The sequence below is a fragment of the Alexandromys fortis genome, unplaced genomic scaffold, assembly GCF_014885135.2.
Source record: "Alexandromys fortis isolate MF-2015 unplaced genomic scaffold, M_Fortis_MF-2015_v1.1 scaffold_1, whole genome shotgun sequence".
In the NCBI taxonomy this organism is placed as follows: domain Eukaryota; kingdom Metazoa; phylum Chordata; class Mammalia; order Rodentia; family Cricetidae; genus Alexandromys; species Alexandromys fortis.
The window spans coordinates 27,637,921-27,652,903 of NW_026067927.1; the positions used below are offsets into that span (position 1 = coordinate 27,637,921).

The following is a 14,983-nucleotide window of genomic DNA, read 5'->3' on the forward strand; positions in this document are numbered from 1 at the left end:
ATTTGGCTTTCACAGATTAAAAGGGCTGACCCATGGGATTAAGAACAGGAGGGCAAAGAGGGCAGACTCAACTGGGGTGGGGTGTTGGTGAGGAGGTGCGGGTCACTTCACTGCGGGACAAGAGACGTGGTGTGTTCCACTACCGTGGGGAAGCAGCGTATCCTCCCCATTGGATTAGAGCCCTGCCTATGTAGAGTAAGAAGTGCCCCACGTAATATTGTTCCATCTCAATTTTCTCATCAGCTTTAAAAAAAGGGGGGTGGAGGAAGCAGAGAAACCTCAGGGTGCTCCCACTCTCTGACGTCCCGAGTCCTTGGTGCCTCCTTCTACTTTACCTTACCAGGAAGCGACATTACTAACTAAAATCCTTTCTATGCCTTGTTAAAAAAAAATCATCAAGTAAACTGAAAGTATTGCTCAAATTAATTCTAATGAGGTTCAGGCGGAGGGAGGAAAACAAGAAGCAACCAAAACTCTTTAATAAAGTGTTCTAAAAAGAAAAAAAAAAAAAGAATCATCGCCCACTTCTGCACTTCCTGCTTTTGGCAGGGACTAGGAGTGGAAGTCTGAAAACACTGTGAGACAGTCTGTTCTCATGGTATTTCTAGCTGAGAACAGGAAGGAGGGGAACTCTCTCCGAGTGAGAGAGCCTGTTTTGCAGTGATTAGCAGGCCAGAGAAGTTTCCCTGGGCACCCAAGCTTGACGACACCTCGGAAATCTTCACCTTTATTGGGTCAGCCTAAGAAATTTTTCTTTCTTTTCTTTTCTTTTTTTATTGCCAGAAGCCTCAACAAAACTATCCCCAAGGAGACAAGCAGCGCAGGCCACCGCTCCTAGGTGGCCACCTCCCTCTAACCCAAGTTAGGCACCAGGGATGGAGATGGAACCCACGTGGCTCCTACCCTTCTGGAGCATATGAGGGAGTTGGAAGGATAAGGCATCCATAAATGAAAAATATTTGGAAATCGAAACAGTGCGAGCTCTGGGCTCCCTAACGGCGCAGACAACGCTAGATAGGCACCTTCCAAACGCGCTGTTCAGAGCTCCTCACGGGCTAGCATTTGTTCCCCACCCCACCTGGGCCCTCTCATCACTGGCCCGCTGGAAATTCTGCACCTTCAGGCAAAGCTCGTTTCTCGACTAGTTCTCCTGCCCATCTCCAGTCACAACAGACTTCCCTGTGTGTGATGCCGATGAGTCACAGAGGCTGAATCACGTTAGCAATAAGCATGGAATGATTAATGCCTATTGATTGGCTGGGCATGCTGGAACCAGAATGAATCCGAAGTCTAGACTAGTTCATATTGTCCCCTAATTACCTGCAGACGGTTATGTGCTCTGGTTGTCTACTACAGCAGCAGGCATTCCAAGGAACACCCTTGGTACCCTCGTTCCAATTAGATGGAGTAAATCCCCTGCAGGCATGTTCCAATGAGGTCTTCACAGGCAAGACCAATCCAGGGCTCAGAGAGAGGTCAGCTGGAGACCACACTCTTCTTCCTTCTGAGGGAAGGAGATGGGATTCCCCATTTCTGAGAGTAAGTCTTTCATTTATCAACTGAGAAAACTTCCTGAGCAAACATTTTATTTGATATTTCCCTTTGATGAAATGTAATGATAAGGATAGTCTTCTAACAAAGGACTCACATTCTGTGATTGATTGAAAGGACCGGTGCTATGTTTAATTATTTAAACCCAGGCAGTATGCGTACACAGTGAGAAAGACTGCGTTTATTTGCTAAGGGCGTGTCAGTTAGCCTGGTCTGCTGGGGACCTGTCACATTGAACCTACTAGGAATTTTGGTTTTGGGGGGACTATTCTTGTTGTTTGTTTGTTTTTAGAGAGTCCCCTACGTAGCCAAGAATGGCCTGTTGATCATCCTGCCTCTGCCTCCTTAGTGTTGGGTTTGTAGGTGTGTACTACCATATCTGGTTTATGAAGATATTTTGAGCATCCTGGCTATTCAATATACCCAACCAGATGAGAGGATGAGGAATGTGTTCAGGGTGAGCATAGATTTCAGGATATGTCTAGGCTGATGTTTTCCCGGATCTGTGGATAAACCTAGGATGGTTTTAAGACTTTTCTATCTCTTTCATACTGGGTATATGTATATGGAAGCTAAGAAGAAATGCACATGGAAGCACCTCGCCTGTGCTGGGCAGTACAGCAAGCAATGCCCAAATGGTATAGCAGGGTAAGAGGGCACTGGACAGTCTCTGTAGAGTGGGCCACGAGTAGAAAAGCCGGCAGTCTTTTGCAGCCCAGATCAGAATGCTGATAGCAGGCACTGGCTGGCTTCTTTGGTTGGTTTGGTTTGCTGTCTTAGAGTACCATATTTTCTTTTTAATTACATTTGCATTGTAGTAAGTATAAAGCAGAGACGGGCACGAAGGTGAATGTCGACGTCACTTCGATGTGACTCAGCGATGCCGCTGGGACCCATTGCTCTTGATCACTGAAGGTGATCCTTGGGCACCCTATGAATGTAAAAGGATCCCTTTGTATAGTCGGTATTCAGAATCTGTGAGTTTGCATCAACAGATTTCACCAACCCTGGAAGGAAGTGTTGGGAAAGAAATCGTGTCGGCACACTGAACATGCACAGACCTCCCCCCCGCCACGCCACCCTTGTCATCACCAAACAATGTAGTATGACAAGTGTTTGCATAGCATTTACACTGTACTAGCTGTTGTGTGAAACTTAGAGATTAGTTAACATCCACAGGAGGGCTAGGAATATAGTTCAGGGCAGAACATTCACCTAGGACATGAGACCCTGGGTTTGATCCCCAGCAACACACACACACACACACACACACACACACACACTGGAGGGCTAGGAATACAGTTTAGGGATAGAGCATTTACTTAGGACATGGGACCCTGGGTTTGATCCCCAGCAACACACACACACACACACACACACACACACACACACACGTGCACGCAGAAGCCTTCAATTAAATGCTTTCTTTTATAAGGTGGCCTTTGGTCATGATGTCTCTTCATAGCAATAGAATATTGACTAAGACAATGGAGGTGTGGTAAATTATATTAAAAACACTGTGTCATTTTATATAAGGGACTTGACCATCTGTCTGTTTTGATATCTGTAGGGTCTTATTAGACTTAACCTACTCTAGAGATGGAGAGATCTACAGCTGTACTCGTTTACAAACCATTCTTTTTGTTAAACAGTAGGCAGTGAGATGCCCTGTGATTCTTGCCCTACATAATTTGAAGTCCTTCTGTGACTTGCCTTTCAATGGTGTCATAATGTGCTGTCCGGTGGCTACGCCACATTGCACTTGCTCAGTCTCTGAGAACAGGATGCTAGAATTGTTTTTGGTGTTCTACTAATATGTACGATGTTAGGGATAAATATAATTTCTTTCAATATTTGCATATATCCCTGATTATTTCCTTAGAAAGTGCAACATTATTGGCATGGCTACCCAAGATAGGTAAATGAGAAAGTGACCTATGTATTTAAGCAATGCTTATGATTTGGTTAAGAGGTTTTTATATTATGTAAACATTGACACTAGAGATAGAGTATCCAGCTCTTTGATTCTAGCAACAGACAGTCTTTCTAGATTTCGGCTGCCATTTTGTAAACACCAGGAAACTTACTCTGAAGGGGGCAGGCTTGGTGACAGAGAGTCTTACTTGTCTCTAAGACACATAGATCTTCACTTACCTTGAATTTATGGCCTTTCAGGTCCTTACTGTACTATTGTTTCACAGAGTCAGAATTATAATTCGGGGCTGATATCGGATCAAACTAAAGAGCAAATAGTGAATTTGATCACAGAGTCAGTTTGATGCTCTTGGTGACTCCTGGTCATCTTTGATCCAAAATATGGAAAATTTCAGAAACTAAGGATTCCTGTTTCAACTTTCAACCATTCTTGGTAACATGATGAGATTATGCATGACTAACTGTATCCTACCTGGGACAGGAGGCATCGTCTTTGCCTTGCTTATCCACACGATTATCTTTGAGTCGCTTAGTAGCCTCCTCAACTGTCAAGAGAAACCATCATAGTATCACAATGATGGCATTCAAGTAGTCCTTGCCTGGGTTTATATGGTCTTGAAGTGGACCAGTGTTGATGATGGTGATGTGGATGCCTTGATGTGCTTCCTCTAGGGTAAAGATGAAAGCACTCGGTAAAGCAAACACATTATATATGTATACAGTACACCTAACTATTTTGCGAAAGAGACCACATCATTTTCCTTTATTACTTATTATGGGAGGGGGTACCTGAAGAGAAAAAAGTCCAGAAAAGTGTAAGTAGGTAGAGAGGAGACTTTATATCCGCTGGCAAGACTGTCCCAAGTAGCCTCAACCTCCAGTTGATTCGAGTTGTTAAGGGCAAAGAGCACAACTGTGATGTGTACTGAAAAGCAGTTCTGGATAGCTACAGGAAGCAAAGCATTGCTTACGGAAACTGAAAGAGAGCAGTCACATAGTCAGGAGCTAGCCTTTATCATGGTCACATTGTAGAGAAATTTGTGACTGGTCCAGAGACCAGTTTACCATAGGACTTCATGGCTGTTCTATAGTATTCTTAGGAATACACCAATGAGATGGTCTAACTATATTTCAGTATACCCCTAAATACTAGCTATTGTTAACTTATTACTGTGTCTAGTTCTTGATTGAGGTTTATCAGGAGTTTGTGTGTATTTAGGATAAAACAAAGCAGATACGGGAATCAGTATCAGCTGTATCTTTCAGGCCTCAACTGGGGACTTGGGAAGCACCCCACATAGAGAAGGGGGTCTGTTTTATATCTAATATGCCAAGACAAGCTTTCTCTCAGCTATATACAAGGTATATTGCCTTTAAAATGTGAGTGACAACTTCCACTAGAACTTTCCATCTTAGAAGTCATATTAAATTGCCACCTGACTGTCAACTGAGGACACTTAGATTTCCATAAATGTACCAGGAAGTATGCCTCTGAAATGACGTAGCCCGGGTCCTAGGACTGTTCATTCATCCTTCCCACCTCGACAACTAGCTATTGTGTGTCTGTTCCATGCTTAGGACATGATGGGCCCAGTACCCTCAAGGCTCAGAGTGTATTGCAGGAAGAACAAAAATGAAGGCTTCATTAACAAGCATGTTGACCATTATGGCAAAAGTAAAACACACAAGAGGTTTGGTCCTTTTTAAAAGCCTTCTATCCTATCCTTTTCCTTCCTCCACATCAGAATTTCCAGGAAAAGGTCCAGGTTGGGGACAAAATGCCAGTTGAGGGATTCTTGGGACTGCACCTGCTGGAGAGGCTGACTATTGGAACTACTTCTAGGGATAGTAGATTCAATACAAAGCACACACTGAGGCCACTTACTATTGCCTGAAATAAACAAAAGGCATAAATCAAATTAATAAATGATAAAGTGAAAATACAGCTTTAAATGGACTAAGTTAAAAACTGTGCAAAGTTATGGGTTTATGTGGTGGTAAATTGGAAGACTATCAAGCAGTGTGCTGTAATGATTGGTCACATATGGGGTTTCCTGGATGAGCTAAATAAGGGTGGAGAAGGAAGAAAGGATATAATACCTGCTCCAGGGGAAATAGGGACGGTCTCTGAGAATTGTGTCCAGTGGCATAGGAGTCTTTTACCCTTTGATTAGATAATTTTTTTAAAAATGATGGCATTATATAATTTTATATTCAATCTGACTTTCCGTTTTTCAAATTTCTAAGCTAATCACTCATTGCTTAGGTAATTTTAATGAAAATTAACTAGAAATAAGAAGACCAGAAGGCAGCTTTAGAATTAGAATGTGTCCTGTCAGTGGGACTTCTAGGAAAAGGTTATGGTTAATAATTTTAAACTCTACATGAACATGTTGTGCAATTAAAGACCTCACTGAAGTTCACCTCAGAAACTTGAGGAGGGACCAGGAAACCACTCAGCTACCATAACAATTATGATACCGCAAGTAGAAAAGTGGTGGTTTAAACAGGGAACATGTCCAGTCATAGAACATGTCATCTGGCCACTTTAGGCCCAGCTTGACAGAAAATCTAATATTTATTTTTCAATGACCTTGACATTTACGAATCTGGATTATATCTATAATAAGAGATGAGTCCCATTATTTAAAATGCTTCTTGCCAACTCCCTCACTTTATCTTTGTAGCGGTCTTCAGAAGATGTCCTTTGGTCTTCCAGATAAAGAAAACAAGGCTTCCAGAACTGAGGTGGCCCACTTGTCACACACTTGTCGCACACACCGATAGAGCAAAGATCCACGCTTACTTTTCTTGGCTCTCTGTCCTGTTCCCTCGCTATGACTACATGTACACAATGAATTTTCTGAATGTCCATTCATTTCTCAGAAAACTTTGTTTCCAGTGCTTTTCAATATCTTAAAATTTACTCTCTCTCTCTCTCTCTCTCTCTCTCTCTCTCTCTCTCTCACACACACACACACAGAGAGAGAGAGAGAGAGAGAGAGAGAGAGAGAGAGAGAGAGAGAGCTTTAAAGGGCAGCTAAAAGTTCTGGATGAGCCTCTAAAGAATACCCAGAACCCTTTAAGAAATGCTCAACCCCTTAATAAGTAATCCACAGGCCAAGATCTTTGTAGAAATGGTTAATTGCTTCTAATGACCATTAGCGATACCCCCTTGGCTAATATCCAAGGGTGTACCAAATGGGAAGGAACCGGTGATAACAGTCCCCTCAGGGACTTCACTGCTTCTCTGTGATGATTATGGACTACAGTGCTTAAAATATACATAAACACTGTGTTCCTCTTATAGCAATCATTTAGCTTATCAGTGTTTCCAGTCGCCAGCATTATGTAATAATGTAATAGTCAACAATTTGCACAGATCATAGAAAAAGTAAAGTTGGTAAAGGTAGTTTGAATTTTTGACAATATGTATGCTTTACACATAAATCCTTTTAACTCTCAGAATACTGTAGTTTAAAATGCAGTTTCTCCACTGGGGCTGGAGCAATGGACAAGCAGTTAACAACAGCACCTGTACTTAGTCATGAGGGCTGGAGTTTGGATCCCACCCCACCATCCAAGCCTGGCAGTTCACAACTGCCCATAACCCCTACACACACACACACACACACACACACACACACTTTTCAGCATGTTTCTAGCTATTTATTGTGAGTTTAGTAAGATACAGAGAGAGTAAAAGCCTAACAACTTCCCACCCGTATCCTCTAACACACAGGGCAACAGCCATGGGAACTTGAAGCTGTCCTGTCCATGGGCCAGTAAAGAAGATTCACTGTGACTTAAAATGAGAAGACAAAAGCAAAATTCTGCTTAACTGGATTTAACTTATTCATGAATTGAAATATCACCTGGTAGCTATAAATGTGTATGCATTTTAGGTGGCCTGCACTGGCCAAAATAATATAAGCTTAATTGCAAACCCCCCTTCATTGCACATGTGTAGATAGAGACTGCTTGTTTGTTTCCTGGCCGCTCAGACCCAAATAATAACACAGAAACTATCTTAATTACACCTCTGTTTGACCAATGACTCTAGTATATGCCTAGCTAGCTCTTACATCTTAAATTAACCCATTTTATTAATCTGTGTATCACCACAAGGCTGTGACCTACCAGTAAGGTTCTGGCTGGGAGCTTGTATCTTTCTCCTTAAGCAGCTACATGGTGTTCTTCTTGACTCTGCCTACTTTCTCTCTATATCTCTGTTCGGATTTCCTGCCTGGCTTTACTCTACTAAGCCATTGGCCAAAACAGCTTCTTTAATAACCAGTGGTAATAAAACATATTCATAGCATTCAAAGAGGAATCTCACATCACACATGCATCACTGTTGTTCAATAACAACATGCCTGAAAACCTGGAGCCTCATGCAAAAGCTTTTGCTCAGTTAAAAAACAAAACAAGCAGCAGCATAAACCCTGCTTCTTCAGAATATTCAATTAAACTATTAAGCCTCCAAGTCAACATCTGCTTTGATTTACTTGAAGAGAAATGCCTTTGACCCAACACTTAGATCCATCACTGAGCTATTTTATCTCTTTAATAAAGCAGAAAAAATTGAAGAATGAAAGATATTGTTTCCATCTTGGAGGCCTTTAATAATTTCATGGATGACCTCGTTTTTAAGATCCAAAGATTCTTCAGTCATGGTGGAACTGTGGGCCAGCGAGAATCTGTATGCTTTCAGCCTTAACTGCTTCAGCAAGTGATGTCCTGATGTCCTGAAAAACCCAACTGCTGGTATAGCCTCACAGCTCTGTTGTGTGCTGAACTCAGCTTCCCAGTGGTTACTGCCTCTCCTGGTCTTAAGGCCACTGTTGAGTCACAAGGAAGATGCACAGGATGAAGAGCAAAGATGTCAGAGAAACTGATTGAGTGGCATGTCTCATCATGAAGGCATGGGAGGATGTAGAGGTAGGTGGTACCTACTGTGTTGCTGGAGAATTGCCTGTACCTCCCTTCAGAGAGTTGGAATCACCTGAGTGAGGTCAAGGTGAGTGCTGGCGTCTCTAGAATGCAGATACTTACTCGCCTCTGTCTACAATCTCGGCAAGAAGGCGTCTGCATCCTACTGTTTGAGAGCAGGAGCACTTTGATCCATCCACACTCCATGTTCTGTGTGGTGGCTCTAGGCTGGGGCACAGGCTGTGCTTTTGGAGGATGATGAGAGAGAGAGACCAAAAAGGATGACTGAAAATCTCACACCCTTGTAGCCCTCCTACTTTACCAAGGTTTCTCTGACCTTTCCTGCAGTAGGGGAATACTAACTCAGTATTGGCTTTGTCTCAGTCTCCTTTGACTGAGGCATTCTGGGGTACACATACGCCCTCTGTCTGTTTAGAAGATGAACAGTATCTTAGCATCATGATATCACCTTACTGTTGCCATGGTTGGAGACTTAAAAAGCACAGACACATGACCTTTTCCTCTCAAGGGCCAACCCCTACGGTGTCATAGGCAAAGATGTTTTCCCCTTGCCCATTTCTTTCCTTCTCAGCTTTGGCATAGTTATGTTGATGCACTGAGGTAATTAAACTGTCCCCATGGAGAAAAGAGCAGATGCCTTGTATTGAGATAAAAAGGAAGGCCTCCCTCCCTCTTTCCACCGCCCTCAACCACAGCAGCAAAACAATCATAGTAAAAAGCTGGCAGCAGATCTTAGCATTCACAGCAGTGGGTCCTAAGTGAACCAGAACTGGTAAGGCTGGTGACAGGGCTCCTTTGCAAAGTGCTGACTTCGCAAGCGTGGGGACCAGAGTTTAATCCCCAATGACAAGTCAACAGTCAGTGCAGTGACACATGTTTGTCATTCTAGTACTGGAGAGACGGAGACAGGGGAAATTCCTGGCCAGCCAATCTAGCCTAATCTGTAAGCCCCAGGTTTCAGTGAGGGACCTGGGATAATAATAATAATAATAATAATAATAATAATAATAATAATAAAGGCTCCTGAGGAAAAATACCCAGGGTTGACCTCTGGTATTTATGCACATGTATGCGCACATGCCTGCATACACACACACACACACACACACACACACACAGCTAAAGAAATCTAATGTTAGCTTTCCACTGCAGTCTTTGTGTACCACTGCAGAGATATTAATGCATCTGTCACTTTAACTCGGCACCCGTCACTCAGCCAGCTAAAGGCAGCTATCTATATCTGAATCTTTGAAAGTTTTCTTAGCCATTGACTCATGTTTAATTCTCGCAGTTGATGGCAACCTGACTTTTAGTCACACAAACAACACACTGAGGTGCATAAACAAAATTGGTCGCTATCGTTTTTAAAGTTGAAGGATATATTTAGCAAAATCTATAAATTTCCACAGGCATAAATCACTAAGCTCCACATTTGGCTATTTAAAAAAAAATCTAATAGCATTGGAGTGACTTCTCAGGGCAGGCTGTCAAGCCAGGCACAGTCATGGGGGCAGAACAGGTACAGTCTGCAGTATCATTTAAGCACAATTATGGCTCACAACTGTCAGCAAATAACACAGCACCCTACTCCCTTAGCCAGGAAATTTGAATTTCAGGTGTTTAAGTTCACTAGGGAGCCACCTGCTAGCCTTGCAGAGTATAAACAGGCTTGTCAGTGCTTCGTCCCTGTGTTCTAGAATGTCTGCGTAGCTGCTTCCCACATTTACAGGGGGCCTGATAGCAGCACAAGCTGGCAGAAAAGGAGGCATGTTTTTGATTGCCTGTGAACATGCAGGGCATCTTTCCTGGCCTGATGGGAGGGGCTTCATTTTCCCTTCCCTCCCCATCTCAGGTGAGTGACAAATCCCGTGCCTATTATGCAAATGAAGAGGACAAGGTCTCCTCCTGCTCTGCAGCTCCTCAGCCCCACCCACAAAGGTGTTCCCTGGCGAAAGTCTGCTACCTGTGCAACTCTTGGCAGATGACCTGAACCTTAACCTCCTCTTCGAACTTCCTAATGACATATAACTACAGGATAAGCTAGACCCAGCCATATCCTATGCACTAGTCAGAGGTGAAATCTAATTTTAAATTATTAATTCATCTGAGCTGTGAAGTTTGCATGCAGGAGGATGGAGAATGGAGCCTTGCCTTTGTATGGGCTCGACACCATTTATTCTAGAAACGAACTGTGTGCAAGCTGTGTGCAACTGTAGTGAAGTCGAAACTCACAGACTCACCCTCCAGGAGTTCCCAGGCTATTGCGGGAGAAGGAAGGAATTCTAAGGCTTTTTTTTTTTTTCTTTTGGCAGAGTTAAGGGAAGTTCCTTTTGTAAAAAAGCCTTTTTACCTATGTTGAGGATTATGCAGACCAATAAAAATTAGTGACTACGGGAAGTTGGACAGTTGCAGATAAGGAACCAAGATTATCATGGGCTATCTTTAGTCTCCTTAATTTACCTACCTAATCACCTGACCTGACGTCCTATGGAAGGTGTTAACTTAGGAGAAGATTAGCTTCAGCTAACCCAAATCTCAGAAATGGCAATAGCTTGCACCTGAAACCGATAGTAGAGACTCCCCTGCTCTGCTAGACTTCTGCCCAATGTCCTTACCCACACATTTGCCAAGTACCTTGATTTCTAACTTCAGTTTGTCCCATGACTGTAAAGCTTGTGTAACAGCTTCCCCGGGGGAGTCTGTCACTGGGCTGAATACGTGCACCCTAGCCACAGTTACTCATATTCAGCTCAGAATAAACTCTCTTACTCCTTTTGAGCAAGAGCTGTGTTTTGTGTCAAAAACAAGAAACAAAAAATAAAGAAGGAATAAAGCTAGAGTATCAGACCCAAGGGCTACACAGTCAGGTGTATCAGGCATGTAGAGCGTGTGAGAACTTCCAGGGAAGCCTCCAGAAGCCAGATCCCGAAGCACGTGTAGATATTGTCAATGAGTTAGGTGTGTGGGAAATATTCCAGATAGAGCAACGTGTGGACTTGGAGGTCAATGTCATGCAAGCCACAACCACAAAGGGCATTGCAAAGTCAAGAACACAGGACTTGGCCTTCTACTAATGAGCATTAAGGGCCATGGAGATTCGAGATCAGTGACAGAGCCCAGGGTGAACCTGCTGCTATTGCTCTGCTGAATGGACATAGTAGCTCTCTGGCCTCTTCATTCATGTTTCTCTGCCCTTAGGCTAATGCAGTCCTCAGACCCCATCAGAGAAGATTCTTTGCTCAGTGGATGGTGGTTAAGGCAGACCCACAACTGGTCAAAACATGAAGAGCAAGTGTGAATGGGGGGGGGGTATGCAGTCCCAAATGGGCCGTCTGTATCACGCCCACTCTCCAAGGTTCAGAGGCCATATCAGAAGAGAGAACAGAGATACGGTGAGAGCTAGAAGAGGGAGGGGAGCAGTGTCCTCTGGACACAACAGGACTGCTGTCCCCGTGAATTCACACAGCTGTGGTCACCTGCACAAGACCAAGCTAGCAGACATTCCAGCATGGAGTGGGAGGGGTCAGGAGCCCCCACCCCTAACTGAGGAGCTCTGAAGAGCTGATGCCTTCTGGAGGAGGGAGAGTCAGTTTTAAGGGTGAGCGAGATTCCTGGATGTTGACCCCAGTAGATGAGCCCACATCCAGAAGGGTATGGCAGCACAAATTGAAGCCCATGGGTTTGTAAATTCTTAAAAAGTGTGTATGTGTGTGTGTATGTGGGGGTGGGGTGTTTGTGTGTGTTTTAAGAGAACTCAGCGATGGGTGGGAGATAGGGTAGATCTGGGAAGAATTGGGGGAGAAGTTGGTGGTGAATATGATATGTATTCACACATCGTAAGACATTCTCGAAGAATTAGCAAAAATGCTTTTTAAGGGGCTGGAGAGATGGCCCAGTGGTTGAGAGCATTGACTGCTCCTCCAGAGGACCCGGGTTCAATTCCCAGCATCCATGTGGCAGCTCACACTTGTCTGTAAACTCCAGTTCCAGGAGACCTGATGCCAGTGCACATAAAATAAAGTTAAATGTTTAAAAAATGCTTTTTAAAAAGGTCAGTGAGTGATGGAGTCTGAACTTCTAAACCATTCTGCACTCGAAGCTAATTTCCCACAGATGTGAACTGCCTTCCATTGGCAAAGCATGGCCGCCCTGAAAGGGTGCATTGCTGTCTTTCTCGCTGTACGAATACCACTGCTTCTAATATGCCAAGGCATACTGTCTCGTTTTAAGTGCCTACATTGCCTATGAAATGATAATGACAATAGCAAACACACAGAAATGGAGTGCTTGCTGGAGACAGGAACCGGCTAAGCTTTGAAAAATCGATCTAGTTTAACCCCTTTGAAATAATCCCTACACCACCCAAAAAGGTGCAAATCCCTCTCTCCAGGCCTACAGGAAGGAAAGAGTCCTCTCAAGACTGCAGTCTTGACAACTGTTCTCCTCACCAGAGATATATGATCCTGGGCACCACAGATCCACCTCTGAAGAGCAGCTCTCAAGGCCACCCTGCTGTAGGATAAACCTTTTGTACCCTGTGAAGATGGGTGCTCTCATTGTTAATATAAAGCTGACTGGCCGATGGTTAGGCAGGACTTGAGGGGCAGAGAGAACACTGGGGAGAAGGGCAGAGTGAGAGGGAACTCCATGAAATGCAGAGTGAGTGAGAGGGGAAGTAAGTATACGAGGGAAACAGGCCTTGGGACGGCACATAGATCAATAGAAATAGATTCGTCTAAGCTGCAAGAGCTAGCTAAAAACAAGCCCAAGCTATCATCTGAGCAGTTACAATTGACTTTAAGTCTCCGTGTGGTGATTTGGGGAGCCGCTGGCAGGACAGAGCTATTCAGCAGTCTAGATGGAAAACCCGGGCTACACCACCCTTTTTGTGCAACCCTTCTGCCACTTTCAGACAGAAAAAGTAAATCAGAAATATTCCCCAGAATTAACTGTGAAGCGTTTTCACCAGAATGATTGATTTAGTTTGCAAAAAAGTCTGTTTGCATCAGCCAAGCCGTTACAGTTTAAGCTTGGTTGTGGACACCATGAGCCAATCCGGGTGAACAGAGCAAGTGGACACCAAGTTTGTCCCTGGCCGAATGGGTCAATGTCATATTTTGGTGCAATGGCTTCAGGAATTTCACATTAAACTCCGGGAAGTGCTAGTAAGACTCTAGAAGCAGAGATACTAGAATGTCTTCATCTTAACAAGACTAGGAAAGAGTGAGCCAAAGCTGGGTGGGAGAGCACGGGGCTTCACAGCACAGGGCACAACAATAATTTTCTAGGACCTTTTCAAGACCTCTAGATGCCTGGGCCATGGATATAGATGACCTATGCAACATTATCACAAACAGAAATGGAATTGTATTCTTGCTAAACAACCAGATTTGTTTCTTCAATGCCTACTACCTCCCTTAAGTAGATTTTACTATTGAACATCCTCACTGGGAGGATGACCTGTCTCCCTAAGCTCACGTGTGACAGAGGGCAAGAGGGAGATAGCACTGAGCAATAATTAACTGCCTGTCTTTTCAGGCTGACATTTCTAAGTCCGTGCAGAGAGCCCAAAACTTTTGGTTTAAGACTACGTCACCCCAACTCCCTGAGTACATAACCGTCGACACACTAAATGACAGGGCTGAGTCACTTTACCTTACAACCAAGGCTGCATTCTTAGCTGGTGCTTTAAGGCCTGGGTGTCCTTAAGACGAATCTACCTCTTCCTGAACTTCTGGGAGCATCTCCGTCCTGTCCCTCTGGAATCTGGACAGCTGCTCCATCTCCGCTACTGAAAATGGTGTGTGTTTGTATTGGCATCAGAAGCCCAGAAGGCTAAAGAAAGCAGAGCTCCTCCTTGATAATCCATGGGTTGAATGTCTAACTCATGGGACAGACTGGAGCTGGCAGAGGAAGGGACGCTGCCTTGTGCCCAGAGGCCAGCCCCACCTGCTGCAGCCAGCTAACCGGAATCACCACCGGTCCTGCTGTCGGTGGCTAAGCATCCGGTCTCCACCTCTCCCCGCTTCACATTGGGTTGGAGTCCAGGTGGCAAAGACATGGCTAACATTTAAGCACATCTGTTGCACAGAGAAAAAGAAGCACAAAGGGCAATGGGGGGACATTTCAAACCAAATTTCGGGACAGAGTTGGTAAAAGCGGACCCCATCGGCAGGGCTGCGTTCCTAGGCCTCACTGGGAAGAGACGGCCGAGCAGCGTGAGAGGAAAGGATCACGTGGTAACTCTTTCCAGGCTGAAGCATCTCCCTGCCCTGGTGGTCTGTAGGTAATGTGTGAGCCGGGCAGGCCATCATCTTTCCTCACTTAGAAGAGTCTGTCCACGGACGCTTTAATTACACAGATTCAAAATCCCATCTCTATTAGGCCTAAGAGTAGGGGTGGGTTGGGGTATAGCTCATTGGTAGAGCACAGGCCTGACATTCAGGAGGTTCCAGATTCCATTTCCCAGCAAGGCAAAATGAATGAATGAATGAATGAATGAATGAATGAATGAAACCAAGTAAAGAATCGTGGCCCCAGCTTC

The 14,983-nt window shown here is 44.2% G+C and overlaps 2 long non-coding RNA genes across 2 annotated transcripts in view; one reads left to right on the forward strand and one right to left on the reverse strand.

Moving 5' to 3' along the window:
• Positions 1–1,744: 1,744 nt before the first annotated feature.
• On the reverse strand, positions 1,745–14,898 carry LOC126502779 (uncharacterized). Its single transcript, XR_007592056.1, has 3 exons — positions 14,095–14,898; positions 3,959–4,154; positions 1,745–2,558 (listed from the first exon to the last, which is right to left on the reverse strand). It is a non-coding gene; the product is annotated as an uncharacterized lncRNA (long non-coding RNA).
• LOC126502780 (uncharacterized) overlaps positions 8,375–14,983 on the forward strand; it is a 54,704-nt gene continuing 48,095 nt past the window's right edge. Inside the window, exon 1 of the long non-coding RNA XR_007592057.1 lies at positions 8,375–8,427. This is a non-coding gene — a long non-coding RNA (uncharacterized lncRNA). The remainder of the gene's footprint in view (positions 8,428–14,983) is intronic.